The 16,743-nt window shown below is 44.3% G+C and overlaps 2 pseudogenes; one reads left to right on the forward strand and one right to left on the reverse strand.

Moving 5' to 3' along the window:
* Window positions 1-4,242: 4,242 nt before the first annotated feature.
* LOC136638153 (5S ribosomal RNA) lies at window positions 4,243-4,362 on the forward strand (annotated as a pseudogene).
* Window positions 4,363-6,905: 2,543 nt separating this feature from the next.
* Window positions 6,906-7,024, reverse strand: LOC136638343 (5S ribosomal RNA; annotated as a pseudogene).
* Between the last annotated feature and the right edge of the window lie 9,719 nt (window positions 7,025-16,743).

Consider the following 16,743-nt stretch of genomic DNA (forward strand, 5'->3'; position numbering starts at 1 on the left):
TAAAATGCGGAATTTTTTAAAAATAGAAAAGACACATGGATGAGCTATGATTGTGGTGGGAACGATAGGGTAGGGGGAAGGAGCTAATGCTCCCCTACCTTCTGTCATGGATTTGTTACATTTTGGACCCCCTTCAGCACTCTTAGAAAAAAAAAAGAGTGCCCCCCCACAGTATCCTGCCCCCCCACAAAGGATCACAAACAGTATCCTGCCCCCCCCCCCCACAAAGAACCACATTGTGTGTTTTGTTAAGATCAAAACTGGCCCTTAAAGGGTTTAGTCGCAGTGCAGATGTCATGGCCGTAGACCTTCATCTGTCCAAGGGTGCCATGTGCTATGATTACAGTAGCATCTGTAGGAAGCACTTTGAAAATGACCCAAGTGCCATAGATTCTTGTAAGATACACGAGAGAGAGAGAGAGAGAGAGAGATGTGCATTCTTGCTGAGAAGGGTGTGACAGAAGTGAGGTAGGCTGAATTTCAAGCATTCAAAATAACCAGACAAATCTTTGGCTTCAGGTCTCCTGGAGTCACTATATTTGTCCTGTCCACTTAAGCAACCTTTATATATAGACAGAACAGCATTTCCCTAAGGGCAGGAAAACAGCAGCCTTGCTGTCCCTTTGTGGAGGGCAGCATGACTATCACACTTGTTAACCTATAACGGCACATTCCTTCTAAAAGCATCATCCACCACACAAATAGAATATGTAACAAAGAGAAGCTCTAGAGGGAGTGACTCTGATGTGGTTGCAAACCAAGGGCAGCTTTACAATATCGCAAGAACCAGCCCACATTCCCTCCCCTGAAACAGCTACAGCATCTCGTGATTTTACAACTACTCTGATGGGTAAAGCATTCACAACCTGACCTAATGGAGGAGCAAGAAAACCAGTAACAGAGTGGAAATCCAGAGTACGTCATCAAGCTCACAAACTGCAGATTAGCTTCCAATCCTAGAGTGATGCTGGTGGAAAAAGTAGCTTTATGTGGAGGTCATAACTTCTGATCTTATGGATCCAGCTAACCCATTGAACCAGGTGTGGCTTTCTGCTCTGCTTCTCCTCTCTTAGCCAGTGCTATGTGCTGCTTTCTCACACCCGCCCCTGAGTTTCAACACATCCAAGGAAATATCAGCACCCAAACTTTTCACCTCCTACCCAGGCAAGGTACCAGTTTTTTCCTGCCATACCTGAAGTCTCCTTCCAGGAACTTGTCTGCCCCTCCCTGTCCAGTGCTAATTTGAGGTCCATTTGGGGAGCTGAGAGGGGGGAAGGACTGCTTTCCAATCCTTGCTGCATCCCTCCTCTTACTCACCTACACATCCACCTCCTTCTTCCAGCCTCTGCCATAGCTATTGCTCTGAGGAACAGTGGGTGACATTTTCTGTACACCAGAATTTTTACAAAGGAAAGATCCTTTTAACATATTGGACAAGATAGACCCTTTCCGAAAGTAACAGAGGAGGCAGCAAGAACTAGGGCCTTCGAATGGTAGTACCAATTCTATGGAATTCCCTCCTCAATTAACAAACTGCTCCCTCCTTGGAGACCTTCCAGTGAGGCCTGAAGACATCTTTATTCAGGCAAGCCTTCTGAGTTCTTGGCCTTTTAAATAACATCTTGCTTTTATGGGTGCTGGGGATAAGAATAGGCCCTCAGTTTGGCTGTACTTGTCGTAAGAGGCGACTAAACAGCCACCGGGTAGATGGGACTCGTCAGCCTAGATGGGCGACTAAACAGCCAACCGGGTAGATGGGAAGGCAGCTCATCTGAGAGAAGGAAAACTCTGATCCCAAACCTCCACTGCCTTGTGGCTACATCCAGTTATGGAAAAGGCTTCAGGAGTCAACCTCGAGGCAAAATCCGGAGCCGGAGTCCCTGAGGCAGTTCATGGCTGAACACAGTCACGTTCTGGCAACTCCTGCGACGCCGCTGGAACCAACCATATTGGCCTCTGCCTTTCCATTGGACCATTTCAGCGACGTGGAGAGGGGGGATTTGCTGCATGGATAACAGTCTATCCTCCATATCTACTTTACCCAGGCTTCGCGCACTGGAGAGGACACTCTGTTCTAGAACCACCATTGAGAGCGTGACACCATAGTCTTCCGAGACTGAAGGATGCCAACAAGGCTTTTATGGGCTTTGTCCTTTTTAGGCATCCCTGTTGCTCTTCTGTTTAATTGTAATTATGTATTATGGTTGTTTTAAAGATTGTTTTAATGTTTTATGACCTTTTAAGGCAGAGTACAGTTGCTTTTTAATTGTGATTTTTATTATTTTTGTACTTGCACTTCTATAAGCTGCCTTGGGGAGAAAGACAGGGTAAAAAAAATTATGTATTTGTAAATAAACAAATACATAAATAAAGAATCTGGTCGCACATCTTCCTCTCCACCCCAATTCCTTTTGTCAAACAGGTGGGCAGCCAGGAATTGGTTTTCCAAATTCTGTTGGCCCCCAATCACCAAAACAAACAAACAAATCTAAGGGGCTGCAATGGTAATCATCCTTGCCATGCTGTCAGTCCCACCTTTAGGTTGCAATCTTATATCAGTGAACCATACACTGATCCTAACATCCATACTAGGTAAGATGGTGGAATGCCTCATCAAAGATAGGATCTCAAAACACATAGACGAACAGGCCTTGCTGAGGGAGGGTCAGCATGGCTTCTGTAAGGGTAAGTCTTGCCTCACCAACCTTATAGAATTCTTTGAAAAGGTCAACAGGCATGTGGATGTGGGAGAACCCGTGGACATTATATATCTGGACTTTCAGAAGGCGTTTGACACGGTCCCTCACCAAAGGCTACTGAAAAAACTCCACAGTCAGGGAATTAGAGGACAGGTCCTCTCGTGGATTGAGAACTGGTTGGAGGCCAGGAAGCAGAGAGTGGGTGTCAATGGGCAATTTTCACAATGGAGAGAGGTGAAAAGCGGTGTGCCCCAAGGATCTGTCCTGGGACCGGTGCTTTTCAACCTCTTCATAAATGACCTGGAGACAGGGGTGAGCAGTGAAGTGGCTAAGTTTGCAGACGACACCAAACTTTTCCGAGTGGTAAAGACCAGAAGTGATTGTGAGGAGCTCCAGAAGGATCTCTCCAGACTGGCAGAATGGGCAGCAAAATGGCAGATGCGCTTCAATGTCAGTAAGTGTAAAGTCATGCACATTGGGGCAAAAAATCAAAACTTTAGATATAGGCTGATGGGTTCTGAGCTGTCTGTGACAGATCAGGAGAGAGATCTTGGGGTGGTGGTGGACAGGTCGATGAAAGTGTCGACCCAATGTGCGGCGGCAGTGAAGAAGGCCAATTCTATGCTTGGGATCATTAGAAAAGGTATTGAGAACAAAACAGCTAATATCATAATACCGTTGTACAAATCTATGGTAAGGCCACACCTGGAGTATTGTGTCCAGTTCTGGTCGCCGCATCTCAAAAAAGACATAGTGGAAATGGAAAAGGTGCAAAAGAGAGCGACTAAGATGATTCCGGGCTGGGGCACCTTCCTTATGAGGAAAGGCTACGGCGTTTGGGCCTCTTCAACCTAGAAAAGAGACGCCTGAGGGGGGACATGATTGAGACATACAAAATTATGCAGGGGATGGACAAAGTGGATAGGGAGATGCTCTTTACACTCTCACATAATACCAGAACCAGGGGACATCCACTAAAATTGAGTGTTGGGCGGGTTAGGACAGACAAAAGAAAATATTTCTTTACTCAGCGTGTGGTCGGTCTGTGGAACTCCTTGCCACAGGATGTGGTGCTGGCGTCTAGCCTAGACGCCTTTAAAAGGGGTTTGGACAAGTTTCTGGAAGAAAAATCCATTATGGGGTACAAGCCATGATGTGTATGCGCAACCTCCTGATTTTAGAAATGGGCTATGTCAGAATGCCAATGCAAGGGAGGGCACCAGGATGAGGTCTCTTGTTGTCTGGTGTGCTCCCCGGGGCATTTGGTGGGCCGCTGTGAGATACAGGAAGCTGGACTAGATGGGCCTATGGCCTGATCCAGTGGGGCTGTTCTTATGTTCTTATGATACTACCAGCTTTTGCCTCTGCTATCAGAATGGGAGTTGCAGGGTTTTATTGAGAAGTGATATCAAGTGCTATGTAGAACTATAAATATAGTTTAGTTATATATGGAGTTCATCCCAATGTATGGTTTATGGAGAGAAGCAGTTACTTGGCCTCGTCCTCTGAACTCCCATTTTTCATTTGGCTTTTTCTCCACAGCAACTGCAGCAACTGTTACCCTGCACATGCCTGATCTCGTCTGATCTCGGAAGCTAAGCAGGGTCAGGCCTGGTTAGTACTTGGATGGGAGACCGCTTGGGAATACTGGGTGCTGTAGGCTTATACCATAGTCTTTCGAGACTGAAGGTTGCCAATTTTCTCCACAGTATTTTGCACCTGGCTTCAATTCATGGCAGTGAAGGGGGAGACACCTCTACGTTGCTCTTACAGAATGGCTCCGTGAGGGGGAGGGGCAGCTTACAGGATGTGTTGAGGTGCCTTGCAAAACATAGCGCTTTGCCCCCCTCTGGGAATGCTACTGGTTGGTGGACCTTAGAACAGGGTAGAGCACATACTTTCTGTGCAGAAGAGTCCAGGTTCAATCCCTTCCATCTCCAAACAGGGCAGAGAAAACATTCTCATTGAAACCTTGAAGAGCCACTGTCAGTCTGCAGTGATGATATTGACCGTCCTAGATGGACTGATGATCTGTAAGTCAGCTTTCTATGATTTTCCATGAATCTTTGCATGTGATCACCTATCAATAGCTTTGAAGTGCAAAAACTGCCTGAACAACTTTCAGTTATTTAGGATGAAAAGTTTAGATTTAAGAATGAATTTCTTTTCCTCGTGTGACTTTTAATCTGTGATTTTCTATTACCACAATGAAGGGTTAATAATATGCATACATCAAAAAAAAATCCCGTATTTTTGAAATGAAAAACTTCTGACTAATTTTAAAGGATTCATATTCTTCCCAACCCTAAATTGTTACTCTGCATCCTGTGCTCTCTTTGCATTTTTTGCCTGTGATTCATAGACCCAATTGGGAGCTTTGATTTTTAAACCAATTCAATTCCATTAAAGATAGTAGTATAAACTGGGAGAACAATCCAAAGCTGGTGCTCAAAATGGATGTTGCCATTTAAGCAATTTTGCCTGTTTTTACGAATGTATTCTGTTTGCAAGGGAAAATTTTCAGCAAGGGTCAGGGTGGACCTTATTTTTTTATTGGGACAGAAATGTATTATGGGAGTTGCTGCAAATGTTTCCTTGGAATGGCTAAATCAGTGGGTTTTAAACTTTCTTATCTTCAAGGAACTTTGTCTATGTCAGTTTGTCTGCACCTCTGCCAAGCAACACCAAACTTTTCAGATGATTCTGGGACAAATTGTCTAGGTTAAGCTCAGTCTGTAATTCTCAGAGGGGCTTAAAACAGGAAATGGCCTGGAAATGTCCCACTTGGGCTTGGACCATGGCACATAGAGAGGGGTTAACACATACCTCCTGCACCACTTTTTGCTGAAATTTTCTGCCCCCACCCCCCCAGGCTTTGAAGCCCCAAATTTTTACAAATAGAAGCTTTTGGACAGTCACTTCAGTGGAGAGAGGTGGTGGGAAAATGTCACAAGGGGAAGTGTATTCCCCCCCCCAACACACACACTGAATGGTTTGTTAATGGTTAAAGAGCACCATTAGCCCTGCCCAAGCTTGGAGTTTGATCCTGGGGAGGAAAGGGCCTAGGAAATAAGCCCTTAACCCAGCCAGGAACATGGGTTTGAGCCCACCCACCAGGAGGCCTCTGAGCTAGAGACATGGAAGTATGAGACCCTGTACTGGAGATCCCAGACCCAGCATATCTTGATCCAGATTCAAAACCCCTTAGGAGATCAGCATCACCAGAAACCTCATGGTCCCCTGAGCCTGCACTTTTGCACTGGCGACAGATCCGAAGAAGTGCAATGGAGAGAAGGAGTGCAAGACTCCAGACCAAAGGGCTTGCCTGGGCTGAGTGTATTTAAGACCTCATTCCTCTTCTGTCCTTTGCTGGAGCAAGTTGCTCACCTGAAGCACTTCGGCAGTTTGTGATCATGCCTTACCTCTCTTTACTACTCCTCTCCAGCATCTGCTCTGGGGATGCATTGGGACTTCAAAAGAAGCAAGTCCATTTCAGTTTTCAGTTATGAAACATTGTTATGTTTTCAGTTCATAACAATGGGCTTAATATAGTTTGACTCCAAGGCACATGCTCAGTTAACACAGGGTAATGGCTGGGCCTGCTAGTTCTTGCTGTGTAGCTACTGCCCTGCATAAACAAGAGTATTCATTAGAATGTAGCTAACACTTTTCTGAAGCTACATGCAGAGCTGCCGAGAGAACGTTTGGGCCACACTGAAAAATATTTTTCAGGTCCCCCAGCAAGGGCAGACTGGCTAAAAATCTTTACACAAGACAAAAACCCATGCAACATTGTCAGGCCCCAGGTCCTGGTAATTTGTATCAGCTCCACTCCCCTTCTCATTGTCCCCGGCAACATGCCACAAGGAAATTGACATAATGGTGAACAATCACTTTTCACAAAAGCTTGTCCACCAGTATTGATCCCCTTGTTGAAGAGCCTCCTTCAGAAAAACACTTCACTGGAATAATGCCTGCAAATCAAAGGATAAATGCATATCACTTCAATATATACCGTGTGAAAAATGTGGAAATGTGCATGACCAGAACGTGCCTAGCATCAATTTCTTGCTATTTCTCCTTTATTCATGAATTTGGATATTTGTTTTCAACACCCTGTGAAACCTTGCAGTTAAGGATCTGCAATGAAACAACAGGGAAGAAGGTGGTGGTTGGCAACCTTCAGTCTCGAAAGACTATGGTATAAGCCTACAGCACCCAGTATTCCCAGGCGGTCTCCCATCCAAGTACTAACCAGGCCTCACCCTGCTTAGCTTCCAAGATCAGATGAGATCGGGCATGTGCAGGGTAACAGGGAAGAAAAAGAAAAGAATTAAAGCACAAAAGGCCAGTATTTTCTTAAATGTAATCTCATTTCTTAATGTTATTGTATTTGCAGAGAGACAGAAAAAGAATCTGTTTTGGACAGTTCTTTCTATTGAATGTTTTTCTCTTCCTCTTTCCATCTGGTATTTTCCTTGATTTCTTAAAAAAAAAAAATCTCCTTTCTTTTTGCCTTTATAAAAAGATTACAATTCAGTGATGGTTGTCCGAGGTTTTGGAATTATCTGACTGTCAGAATTAAAGTGGTTCACACAGAATTTATTTTTATAAACCTGGGTAAGATCAGGCATAATGGACTTTTAGTTTATTAAAACTCACATCAGAAGATGCTTTCTCCCAAGTCTCAAGAGATGACAAGAATATACAGGTCTATTTAGTGTTGGAAAAATGCCATACCAATAAAAGGGGATTAAGCGAGGATTTGCCTTTTTAAAGGTTTAAAAGGAGAAGACAACGCACACCATCTCCACTCAGTTCCAAAACCCAAGCAGAATAATTCATCGCAAGTAATATCATTGTCCCTGCAGAATTTAATGAAAAATGATGCAAGATGACTCCAGGTAATTTTGAGATCATGCTGCAGCATTAAGCAGAAAATTATATCCCTTCTCAAGAATCCCCATCTGATTTTTCCCAAAAAAATATACTGGGAGGATATAATTCTTTATTAAAGAGTTGAGGAAATGGCAATAGCTTGAGGACAGTTGTGTTCAGTTTCAATAACCATACTGATTTTAACCATTCCACCACTTGGCATGAATTGTTCACAACCCGCTGTTGATATCTGAGAACATGTTTCATATTCTTGAAATAAAACACAACTCCAGTGAAAATAAATAGGTGCGTAGAGAATGTTTCTGCCATTTCATAGGCTGCATGTAGAATGTTGAGAGATTGATGTGAAGAATAGCTGGGATTGAGCTATTCCATCTTCCTTCCACTTCATTTGTTTGCAGACAAGTTATAAGATGTCTTTTCATCTTAGCTTGCCTTTACACCCAGCTGTTAAGTCATTTTGTTGGCTACAGGCCAATGAGAACTTCTCTTCCATAAGGTGCCACGGAGTGAAGAAAAGTAATTAGGCATCTGGTCTGAGAAACACACAACTCTTCCATATTAAAACCCACAAACACAAATGTATCACAAGGAGAGCAACTCTCTTTGCTGCATGGCCTGCTGGTTCTCACACTGGACTTGGACCAGGGAGATCTTGGGCCAAATCCCCACTTGGTCCTGAAGCTCACTAGATGTCCTTGGGCCTGTCACTTACCTCCTCAAAACTCACCTTTTCCATGAAACTTTCGGCACTGTCACCTAGTTCCTATATGAGGGATTCTCAGGCTTCTTGGGAGTAAACCTCATGGGATACATCTTTGTGGGGGCAGGGAAAAAGGCAGCAATGCGATCCCCAGGATCACACCGCTGCAGGGGTGGGGCAGAGGGGTTTTTTTCTAACATATCTTACCTCCTACATGGGTCCATGGGGTGCAAGGAGCCCCATGAAGTGCTCTGCAGGGGACCCCACAACTTTAAAAAGTGAAAATAGCAATTGCAACCCACTTCCGGATTGCGATTGCGATACCAAAAGTGGGTTGTGATCGCTGAACCCTGGCAGGAGGTAAGATGTGTTAGAAAAAAGCCCTCTTGCCCTTCTGTGCAGTCCCAGTGTGTCCCCCCATTTCCTGCTTTGCTTGAAGAGCTGCACAGAGGAAAGGGCAAATAATGAGGCCAGTTCCATCTACTGCAGCAGGATGAGTGGATGGGGGAGGATAGTGAGCGTCTTTTCACCACCTAATCTGCTCTGGCCCCAGTCCACCTCCCAGGGCAAACAGGCTCTTTTGCTTCATGAATGGGCCAACCTTCCCCTGGCATTCAGCAATGGGATAGGATGCATGGACGGGAATTGCTTGCAGCACTTTCGTTTCTCCCTATAGTGCCACCTATGGCTTCTGGCATGAGGTTCAACTGATTGGCATGGCCATCACCTATTTGCCAGGGCTACGTGTGCACAGTTGGATTGGAACCCTTGACTTACCAGGGACCTGACTTTTGCACAAAGCAATGTTCAAAAATACTCAGGCAAGCCACTCACCGGAAAAGAGGCCTGACATCAGAACAGCCCCATCCATGTGCTACGAAGTAAACAAAGAGCTGGTTAGGACCCTGGAGGTCCGAGGCCACCATGACAGCATCGCTCCAGAATGAGGAAGCTGATCCTGCTGTCCCATTCCAGTAACAACAGCTCAGAAACCTAAACACTTATACCATTAGTCTGACCACAAATATCTGTCAAGCTTCAGAGAAATGGATTACAACCTCCATCTCGGAAATGTTTTGCCTAGTAGTGGCTGCTTTGCAGTAGCAGCAATGAGTCAACTCAAATTCAATTAGACATTCTCTCACTAGAAAGAGAAAATGATTTCACCATTTGCTGCCTCCTGGAAGTGTTTATGAAATGAAATCTTCTCACTGGCAGGGTTCACACTCACTATTCCCTTATCTTCTCCCATTATTGCAGTGGACAGTAATCTTAAAGCAGAAAGCAGGAAATTGCCAATACTCCAAAGTTTTGATTTCAGTCAGACTTGCTTCCCTGGGTAGGCTGGCTTGCATCTTTGTTATATACAAGTAAAAATATATTACAGCCCCATACAAGCTTTAAGACACAATTTACAGTGGAGCTAATTGCCCTCCTGCAAAGTGATGAGATTAGAAAGCTGCTGCTTGATACATGGGAATGGATATAGTATCAAGCAGTGGTGTCGCTAGGGGTGTGTGGGTGGTGCGGGCCGTACCGGGTAACATGCAAGGGGGGTGACGTGCTAAAATCGTGGTGATTAGTAATAATACCATCATGTTATACGCCATTGGATGTGGAATTTACAGCTGAATGCAATAAAAAAAACAGAGAGAAATATCTCCTTTCTTTCAAAAGTTATTGACCAAAAAACCAGAAAACAAAAAATGCACGGAAAGTGAAACTGAGCCATACCACGCGGTTACTTGTGAGAAGGTGAACTTGCCTTAGTCCGTCAGAAAGGGCAGGCTGAGAGGAATCCAACAACACCAGAATGGTCCTGATCCAATGAATGTAGCTCCCCAAAAACACCTGAGAAGAAGGTCCCTCCCTCCACGCTAGCAAATGTATTGAGCCCTGCAGAAAGTGAAACTAAGCTACCACACGGTCACATTTACTCGCGAGTAAGCAAACATGCCTTGGCACCTGAGCAGGTCAGGCAAATGGAAATGTGAGACCACTAGAATGGTCCTGATCTGATAGAACTGGAGCTCAACAAGTGCTCCAGAAGGCAGCCCCACTCCCCCAACCCCCATAAAAAGAATGAAACAGAGGCTGGAGAGGGTGAGGTGATTTTTTTTCTATTTTAGACTTGTAAAGCTAGGTTGGTCCTGATAGTGATATGTCCGAAATATAAGAATTTAAATTGAACTGGGTACTGGGTAGAGCTGAAAATCTTACCAATTCTTTATTTTTTTTGGGGGGGGGGCGGTATTGCAGGCAGGCTACAGTGAAAATTCACTTGGTGGAACAGGACTGGCTTCCCCTTATTTAATTATTTGTTTTACTTTAATTATTTATAATTATTTTAATTTGCTTTATGATGTCACTGCTGGCCATGACATCACTTCCAGTGGGTCCTGGGCAGATTGTCATTCTAAAAAGTGGATCCCAGTGCTAAAAGTTTGAGAACTGTTGCAATAAAGTGTTGGTAAGTTGACACCCTGGAGGGGGTGTGACACCACTAGTGACCAAAATCACTAAAATCAGAGTTTGGAGGAATAATACCATCATGCTATATATCAATCAATGTGTAATTTCATGCAGAATGCAATGAAACAAACCACGCTGAAATATATTTATTCTATCAAAATGTACAGCCAAAAATTCAGTGGGGGCAGGGCGATGGTAGGTCACCATGCCCACCACCTGGGGTGCTGCCCCGCCCACTGCATGGGGTGTTGTGCTGGCCTCCTGGACTGGGTGACGTGAACCCTAGTGATGCCACTGGTATCAAGTATGGAGATCTACACATGTATGTTTGCTTATGCCTGAGGTTCTCAAACTGGGGCATGGCAACAACCCTGCCTGACAGCCTCAGCCACTGGCCCCTTGAGGGGTGGGGGAAGGAGGAAGGCAGCGATGTGATCCCCAGGATCATGTTGCTAAGAGGGGCAAAGGGGAGGTGTTTTTTACTTACAGGGCTCCTTCAGTCACAGAATACAGAAAAAAGTGACTGCAAATCGGAAGTGGTTTTTTCTCAGTGTTCCAAGACTTGGGGAGCCCTGCGGAGTGTTGCGTGGGGTTCTCCACAACTCCTAGACCTTGCAGCAGCCCCCTGTAAGTAAAAACACCTCCCTCCACTCCTGTTAGCAACATGATCCTGGGGATTGCATCGCTGCCTTCACCCCCCTACCCCTGTAAAGACTTACCTTGGGAGTTTTACTCCCAAGAAGTTTGAGAACCCCTGGCTTATGTCATTGAAGGGCTCTTCAGTATGAGTGACTAGTCAAGGGAGAAGTGGTGTAGTGGTGCTTACTCCCTCTGCCTTGCCTCAATTGCCATCTTATCTGGACTGCCATATTCCTGTCTTTAGCCCCTCACCTAGAAAAGTGGATAGACATTGATTTAATAACAGTAGTAAATTATTATTTACTCACTGCTTATTATTTATTCATTTATTTACTACTGCCATGAGTTGGATCAGCTACATCTCCGCTTGACTAAAAAGGCGCCACGTGGTAGTTAGGGTTAAACAATGCACCCTTTTTATTCTCCTGCTGGAGTGGTAAAAAGACCTTTGTAGGGCTTGACTGTGCATTGCAGGAATAGAAGCAAGCATGGTCACAAAAACAGCTGTGTCTTCATTTGTTGAGGATTGGTTGCTGGTGAGCTATGTTATGCTTGTGGCACAATGTCAAGAAAGACATCCTCAAGCCTGATTCTAGGTCCTCCAGAGAGGGATTTTAGGATCAGGTTGTTAGCCTGCAATACTCCACACTCATGCATGGGGAATAAAGTTCAAATCAGCTCAGTGAGATTTTAGATTATCTCAGCCACTTTCAGTCCAGTCTGCCAAGCATAGTTGCGTTCATTAATTTCAATGGGAGTTTTAAAAAGGGAGGTCTGTTAGGTCTTGATGGTTGCATACTGCCTCCAGGATCAGAGGGGGCTTGCCTCTGAAAGTTGCAGGGGGACAATGGCAGAAGTATGCCTTTCCTCCTTCTGGACTGCCCAGAGGCAAGTTGTAGAACACTGTGAGAAACAGAATGCTGGACTAGATGGTCCTTTGGCCAGATTCAGCAGAGCTATTATTACATTGCGATTGTGTGCAGGCAGCACTAAATGTGTTATATCAATGGTTCTTAATATTTTTATCTCCACAACCCACTTTGGTGGCCACAGCAGCTGCACGAAGCTCCAGAATGCCTTGCAGCTTCCAGGTAGTGCCCCATAATGTCTTGTGGCACCATTCCTGGCATCAGCCCACAACCCTCCAAAAATTGGGTCGCGCCCCACAGTTTGAGAACTGCTGAATCACATCATTTCATTGCACTTTGTACTTAGAATGAATTTTTCTCGGCTGTTGGCAAGGTTAGTCCAACTGAAGTCCTTTTGTCTTAGAACAAAGATGGCTACTTGATGGCCTGTAAGCCACATGTGATCTCTGAGGTAATTCCTTATTAGTGCGAGGTAGCACTACCAAATGTTTCTGCTGAAACATTTCCATGCTTCATATGCTTTCAAATGTTAATAAACATACAGTCAGTCCACATCTTGTGTCCATTTCACTTGCCTGAATTCAAGTATATGCACACTGGGGGGGGGGGTAGTTTGAATAATGCAGGCAATTCCACCCATTATTCCACTTACTAAGTATATGCCCCAGAATGAGCCTGAGATGGGAGGGGAAGCTGTGCTCCCCACGCCTCTGGGGTTTTTCTGAACCCTGCAGAGGTGGTACACTCAGAATGGGAAACTGGAAGTGATGTTTTTCTACCTTATAAGGCATTCTGAGGACTGGGGAAGCCTCCGGAGGTGAGGGGAACAGAGCTCCCCTCAGCTTTAAAGAATTAAAACAGGAGATGTCATTTAATGTCTGGCATCACTTGACGACAGGGATGCAAGAACACATCCCGTCGTTAAGCGATACACATCTGTAATGGTAATTTACAAATGTATATATTTGTATGGCTTGCCTAAGTTCATAACTTTGGTCATAAGTTCATATGAAGTTCATAACAACCTCATAACTGAAGTCTCAGCATGATGTATCTTAAGGGGCCATTCTGGGTAGAAAACATACTTTTGGTCCCTCACAACACAGAGGTTGGCCATAGCTATCTTAGAGAAACCCTATTCTTAGAGAAACACTATTGAGAGCCAGGGTGGTGTAGTGGTTTGGGAGGTGGACTCAGACCTGGAAGACCAAGGTTCACATCCCCCCTCAGCCCCCTCAGCCCCCTCACCCCCCCTCAGCTTCCTGGGTGACCTTGGGCCAGTCACTTTCTCTCAGCCTCACCTACCTCACAGGGTTGTTGTGAGGACAAAAGGAGGAAGCAGCTGTGTACACTGGTATAAAAATGTGAAAAATAAATATTCAGGCATTACTTTCCCAATGGAGACAAATTCATGTGGGCTTCCTGGGAGTGGGCTTCATTGGCTTACTCCCAAGATGTCTGTCTCCATGGGGATACAAATGCCTGAATTGGGCTGCAGAAGACAATCTACTTAACTTGACACAGCTTGGTCTTATGTGTGCTATAAGACCAAGTTATGGAATCTACTTGACACAGGAGTGAACATTTGCTATGAGACCAAGCTATGGATCACAAAGTTCCTGATTTAAATTTTAGCTCTGCCAAGAACTCATGAGAGTCCTTTGACAAGTCACTCCTCCTCAATCCTCCTTCTAAAATATGGGAATCATTTTCAGTATGTACCTTATTGGGTTGTTGTAAGGATGACAACATAATACATGGGGAGCATTTAGCACTGACTGTGATGGAGCCAACCCTGTACAAACTGAATGGAGAGCTACAAACAAACAAAAAAAACTTCCAGTTGAGAAGAATAGAGAGGCTGCCTACAGAATGAAAATTTTCCAAATGGTAGGCTTTGCCAACGAGACAAATATAAAAGAGATAATAGAATAATGACACTGGAGAACAGCTGCTTGTTATTATTGGTGGATGATGTTCTAAACTTTTTCCATATTTCATTTCTATTTCTTAAGTCTCTATTAATTATATATAATCCGACTCCTCTGAGCTGCTCTACAGTCACAGCCATGCAAACAGTAGTTTTTAATAGCACTTTCTATGGCCTCTGCTGAAGTTCACCAAGGCGTTTATGCCCAGAAAACAAGGCCAAACCATTTGCCACGAACCAATGACTGACATTCTGCCAGTTTCCCTCCTCCACAGTACTTCAGTGTTCTGTTGAGATTCCACTTTGTCAAAGTGGTGAGGGCCAAAATGCGTACAGTGCTTTCAATCCAGAAAGTCTTGCATATTGAAATGCGACTTAAAGGCTCTTTCGCAGTGGGTGGAGCTGGAATGAAGTGTTGCAAATATTTAAAAGCGGGCAGCATTTCAGAAGCATAGCTTGACTTCCAACTTGAAGTCATTTTCAAATTTCAACCATTTTCAAATTTTACTTTGGAAGAGATGCTAAGAGAGAGAGAGAGAGAGAGAGAGAGAGAGAGAGAGAGAGAGATCCTATTTATAAGAGCCTGTTGGTTGACTTGTCCCTTTCTTCTTCCTTAAATAACTCTTTCAGCATGAACAATTCACATTCATTGGTCATTGACACTAAAAATTCAGAGGGATCCTAGGTTAGTCCTTTATCCAGTGTGTGGTTATGACATCATGCACTTCAAAGGATTGTTCTCATGGCAAAGATTCTTCATGACCGAATATAGCACGACTCTGGGCCAGAGTTCTTCTGCTGATGGCCTATTTTCTATGAATGTGTATCGTTGATAGGCTATATCATCCAATTTAGAAAAGAGACCTTGCCCGCTAAAAGTTCCCTAGATAAATCTATGGGCCATTTAAAACTTTTATGTGTTGCACCCCAATTATGGCACATATATTATGTTAGGCCAGAAGAGTGATTAGAATGCTATTTTATGTTGGGTGTTCATCAGTGTCCCCGATTCTGTGTTTACTTTGCCAGAACAGCTCTTTTTCTTTTATTGTTTTGCCCTAGCAAAACAATGTTTTGTGTTTTTCCCCCCAAACCACAAATGGTAGGAATGCATACATATAATACAAAAAGAGAGAGAGGTGATGCATGTTATTGAAGCCACTGAGTAAAAATATAATGCTAGGAAAAACTGTAGCTAGTGGCAAAGAGACTGAGCTATGAATTAGGACAGGGGTGTCCAAAGTTTTTGGCAGGAGGGCCACATAATCTCTCTGACACTGTCTCAGGGGCCGGGGGAAAAAAGAATTAATTTCTATTTTAAATTTGAATAAATTTGAATAAATTAACATAAATGAATATATTAAAGTTGAAGTTATATGAATGAATGAAGGTCTTGCAATAGCTCAAGACCTATAAAAGGTCTTGCACAAAGCAAGACTGGCCTTTCCTTTGCTGCCACTACTGCATCACAGACATGAAACAGCAAGCAGTGGAGAAAGCCCTCATCCCACAACTCACACAAGAAGTCAAACAGTTGCCCTCAAGCTGACAGCAGTTGTGTCAGGCCAGTACGGGCTTCAACAAAACTCCAAAGGGCCAGACTGGGCTCCCTGAGGGCCGTGTGTGGCCCCAGGGCCGGGGTTTGGACATCCCTGAATTAGGATGTCTGCATCCTTGTTTCTGCCATGAATTTAGTAGTTAGTCTTAAGGAACTACGGAGTCTTCCAAACTGCAAATTGAGAGACTGGTTTGCGATATGGGGATAAAAATACTCCATAAAATACTCCATAAAAATATGGGGAAAAAAGTCAGCATGGCTTCTATAAGGGTAAGTCTTGCCTCACAAACCTTTAAGAATTCTTTGAAAAGGTCAACAGGCACGTGGATGTGGAAGAACCCATGGACATTATCTGGACTTTCAGAAGGCATGAGGGTTCTGACTGTAAGGGATTGAGGTCCAGGAAGCAGAGAGTGGGCGTCAATTGACAGTTTTTACAATGGAGAGAGGTGAAAAGCGGTGTGCCCCAAGGATCTGTCCTGGGACCGGGACTTTTCAACCTGTTCATAAGCGACCTGGAGGCAGGGCTAAGCAGCAAGGTGGCCAAGTTTGCAGATGACACCAAACTTTTCCAAGTGGTGAAGACCAGAGATTGTGAAGAGCTGCAGAAGGATCTCTCCAAACTGGCACTGGGCAGCAAAATGGCAGATGCATTTCAGTGTAAGTGTAAAGTCATGCACATTGGGGCAAAGAATCAAAACTTTACATATAGGCTAATGGGTTCTGTACTGTCTGTGACAGATCAGGAGAGAGATCTTGGGGTCCTTGTGGACAGCTCGATGAGAGTGTCGACCCAATGCGCGGCAGCAGTGAAGAAGGCTAATTCGATGCTTGGGATCATTAGGAAAGACATTGAGAATAAGATAGCTGATATTGTAATGCCACTGTTCAAATCGATGGTTAGGCCACACCTGGAGTATTGCGTCCAGTTCTGGTTGCCACATCTCAAAAAGGATATAGTGGAGATGGAAAAG

The sequence above is a fragment of the Tiliqua scincoides genome, chromosome 1 (assembly GCF_035046505.1).
Source record: "Tiliqua scincoides isolate rTilSci1 chromosome 1, rTilSci1.hap2, whole genome shotgun sequence".
NCBI classification, from domain to species: Eukaryota; Metazoa; Chordata; class Lepidosauria; order Squamata; family Scincidae; genus Tiliqua; species Tiliqua scincoides.